The sequence below is a fragment of the Elephantulus edwardii genome, unplaced genomic scaffold (assembly GCF_000299155.1).
Source record: "Elephantulus edwardii isolate Elephantulus edwardi_28Jun2011 unplaced genomic scaffold, EleEdw1.0 scaffold00009, whole genome shotgun sequence".
NCBI lineage: Eukaryota > Metazoa > Chordata > Mammalia > Macroscelidea > Macroscelididae > Elephantulus > Elephantulus edwardii.
The window spans coordinates 35,240,235-35,244,587 of NW_006399759.1; the positions used below are offsets into that span (position 1 = coordinate 35,240,235).

The 4,353-nt window shown below is 46.5% G+C and overlaps 1 protein-coding gene and 1 pseudogene across 1 annotated transcript in view; one reads left to right on the top strand and one right to left on the bottom strand.

Moving 5' to 3' along the window:
- LOC102848579 overlaps positions 1-824 on the bottom strand; it is a 1,778-nt pseudogene extending 954 nt beyond the window's left edge.
- Positions 1-4,353, top strand: part of ROCK2 (Rho-associated, coiled-coil containing protein kinase 2) — a 199,980-nt gene that overhangs the window by 31,850 nt on the left and 163,777 nt on the right. The gene's annotated exons all lie outside the window — the stretch shown is intronic.

The following is a 4,353-nucleotide window of genomic DNA, read 5'->3' on the forward strand; positions in this document are numbered from 1 at the left end:
CACGCAGTAACACATGGAGAGGAAGATAATGGGGCGCTCAGGGTACCTGAAGCGGTGGGGGTCGATGAGGAAGGTGAGCACGGTGAAGGCGCTGGAGAAGAAGCAGAGCACCGACCACACGGCCAGCCAGACCACGGCAAAGCGCTTGTTGTTGCCACTCCAGTAGACGTCCACGCCCGGAGTGCAGAGCGGCGCGCATGATGCGCTCTTCTCCACGTGGTGGAACTTGCCCGGGTTGTCGCAGCCTGCGCGCGCTGCTGCTCTGTCCCGCAGCTGCTGCTCCTGAGAGCTCTGCGGCCGCTGCGGCCGGCCGGCCGGAAGAGCGGCTGGAACTTGCCGGAGCTGCGCGCGGGCTCGTCCGAACCGTTGTTGGGCGCCTCCATGCACAGGTAGTTGGGGTCGTTCTTGTTGGGAAGCTTGCTGCAGTCCAAGGAGTCCGGCCACTTGAAGTTGAACTGCTCCATGATGGGTGAGCACTTGAGCCGGGCTTGCTCGCACATGACGCGGCAGGCGGGGATAGGCGTGGAGACCTGCTCGGTGCACATGGGCGCGTACAAGGAGCACAGGAAGAAGCGGAGGTGTCCGTGGCAGCCGTACTCCACCAGCGGCGCGAACTCATGCAGCTGGATGGCGGCCTCGCGCTGGTTCTTGTGGCCCATCAGGTTGGGCATGCGGGTCATGTTGTAGCCGATGTCCTTGCACATCGGGATCTCGATGGGCTGGCACTTGCCGTCGCCTGGACGCTCCATGTCCATGGAGCTGATGGCGGCGCAGGACCCCATCACCTGCAGGACCAACCACAGGCGGGGGCCAGGGCGCTCCATGGTGGCGTCGGCGGTGGTGCCGCCGGGAGGTCCGCGTCGCTCACAGCCGCCGCTCCGGGGCCCAGGTTGCTGGCCCCAGCTGCCCGCCCCGGCTCGGGCCCCGCCCATGTCCGCCCAGCCTGGCCCGGCAGTCGGCGCCGCGCCTCCGCCGAGCCCGAGGAAGGAAGCTGAGCAAAGTTTGCCAACAATACCGGGACGCGGAGCCCTCCGTGCTGTCGCCGGATCCGGCTTGCACTCGCGCCGCGGCCAACTTCGGCCTCTCGGTGGAGCGAGCGCCCGGGCGGCGCGTCTGGGGCGGGCCTTGATTTTCCTTTAAAACAAAAGAACCTACCCTCCAGAGTCTAACTGAATTAATTCCATGTGAATTTCAAGATCATCTTAAAGAGTAGGTTTGAGACATTGAACACCAATGATTGAAGACCAGATGAATTATGGGATGATAAAAAGGATATGATCCATGAGGAAAATAAAAGATCATTATACAAACAGAAGAGAAAAAAACCCCATCAAAATGGATGTCAGAAGAGACTTTAAAAATTGCACTGGGGCATCGAGATGCCAACACAAAGGAAAACATGCTGAAGTAAAAGAGCTGAACAGAAGATTTCAAAGAGCAGCTTAGGACAAAGTAAAGTATTATAATGGAATATACAGAGAGCTGGAATTACAGAATAAAAAGGGAAGAACTCACTCTGCATTTCTGAAGCTGAGAGAGCTGAAAAACAAATTTAAGCCTCTCATTACAAATATTGAAAGATGGTATGGACAATACAGTGAAGACAGAATCACTCTGCCAGAGAGAACTGATTGACACTGAAAAATTTCAGGAAGTACCAGGAGCCAGTGATAATGAAGGAGGGAGTTCCAGAGCACTTAATTGTGCTCATGTGGAACCTATACCTGGACAAAGAGGCTGTTGTGTGAGCAGAGTAAGGGAACACTGCATGGTTTAAAATTGAGAAGGAAGAAGGGAGTGCATTAGGATTGTATTCTCTCTATATACTTAATTTAATCTGTATGTTGAATAAATTATTCGAGACACTCGACTCTATGAAGAGGAGTGTGCGCCATCAGGATTGGAGGGAGACTCATCAATAACCTGTATTATGCAGATGATGTAACTTTGCTTGTTGAAAGTCAGGAGGACTTGAAGCACTTGTAGAATATCAAGGAATGCAGCCTTCAGTATGGGTTATATCTTAATGTTGAGAAAGCAAAGATTTTTATCATTGGATTGTTAGGTAACATTATAATGGATGGGAAGGAGATTGAAACAGCTTCATACACAATTAACACCTTTGGTACCAGCAGTCAGGAAATAAGGTGACACATTGCACTGGGAAAATCTGCAGGTAAGGACTTCTTCAAATTATCGAAGAGCATTTATATCAGTTTGAGGACTCAGGTCTTTTTGATCACTTGTTACACATCTGAGAGCTGAACAGTGCATAAGGATGACAGAAGAATTATTGATGCTTTTGAACTATGGTGTTGGAGAAGAACACTGAACATTGCATGGACTGCCAAAAAGAACATATATTTTGGAGAGGATGCAACCAGATTGTTCTTTGGAGGCAAAAATGATAAGACTTAACCTCACATGCTCTGGGTGCGTTGCTAGGAGGGACTGTTCCTTGGAGAAGGAATTGTGGAGGGTCCATGAAGGAGAGGAAGGCTTCAGCCAGATGGATTGACACAGTTACTGCTCCAACAGTCTATTGTGTTTCAGGAAGTGTGAAGGTGGGACAGGATAAAACAGGATTCACATCTTTTGTTCTTAGAGTTACTTAATGTTTATATGTTCATAGGGCACTCAACTGGATGGTACATAACAACAACAGTATGTTTTTCATAAAAGGTATTTGCAATGAATAGGTCATTGATTGTACTGAATTCTATCATTCTGCCTGCAGCCTTATCTGTCAACAAGTCCATGCTTTCTGACTAATGCTCTTTCTTCCCTGTTCCCAAGTTTTGCATCCTAGTCACCCATTATCATCAAAATATCTTGGTTGCATGTTCGATTGATTCTGACTACAAAAGTTGATTGATGATGTTGTTGTTGATGGTGACCTGATGAACAAAAGGCCTGAAGCCCCTCTACAACTATCGACATTTATCAAAATTCATAGAGTTTCCAGAGGCATGTTATTTAGGAAGTGGATGCCACTCCTGCTTCCAATCAAAAGTTGATAGTAGTCATCTATTTTTTTCCTCTTTGAGCCTGTTTGTTGGTGCATCTATTTGAATATTATTGGTATTAATAGGTCTTCCTTGTATGTGTATGAATATTAATCTATCAGAACATTGTATTTCAAGATGAATCTAGAAATTGTTTTTAACTATGAACATGAACCTATTTTACTCACCTTTTCATTTCCAGCATAGTAGATCATATAGTTATCTGATTAAAAATGTCCCATGCTAACCTACTTCATTTTGCTAATGCCTAGTATGTCAGTATTTACATGTTCCATGTCTTCCTTAACAATCTCCATTTTTTCTACATTCATACTTTTCACATTCCAGTCTGTTTGCAGCTCTTTCTCCTCTGTGATTCTTGAGGAAGGCTCTGCCTCTGGCAGGATATCTGCTAGTCTACTGTTAAGTGCTCATTTGTACATGGGTTTTTTTGAGGCCCGTTATTTCCAAAGTGTATGGCCAATCCTTCTCCCTAGTCTGTCTTAATTTGGGTGCTTGACTCTAGAGCAGTATTTGACAGACAAAATGACAGACGAACAGATGAGAGACTTTTCCCCTTATTCATAGAAGGGATCAGGTCATTGTCATGCCCACGACCCCTTAGGCGCATGTGTCTTATTTCTCCTCCCACCCCTGTTCTGTTAGCATCTTGCTCACTTCCCTATCTTGACCCCTCCAGCATCTCCCACCTCTCAGCCCTTAGCCAATCCTGGTTTGATTGCTCATGCCTCCATCCACCTCTGTCCACCCACTTCCTCTCCACTCTCATGTGATGTTGGTTTTTCTGCACTGCTCCCGCATATCCTTCTCAGTGGCGACACGGGTGGGACGTCCTCTTGATGAAGTCTTCTGTCCAATCCTCCTTTGTCTCAGAAGTGGCATGAGACCAGAGGTAACAGTTGAAGCAGTATTTTTTTTGTCAGCTGTCTTTGGTGAGCAGAGTGGCACGGCAGGGATACTCAACTCTTCTTCATTCTCCTTGATGGTTCAGTGGAAAGATCTGGACTATGCTCTTGTACTACAGTGTGAAATTTAAAAAATCCTGGTGTGTCGTGTGTGTGTGCGCGCGCGTGTGCGCGCGTGCTTAAAATTCTTGACTGTGTTCATGATTTTGTTTTATTAAAATTACGTATTGTATAGGCTTTATTTGAAAGAGCCAACATTTCTTATCTCTGGTTTGAATCTGTGGTTTTAACTTTTTATCTACTTTTGTAACAAAGTAGGTTTAGAAACAACTATGAAAAATAGTCTGAAAGATGCAAACTGCAATTGTAGTATTTTTACAACAGATTGTGGTAATTAAGCATTCTAAGAAAATTTTTATTTT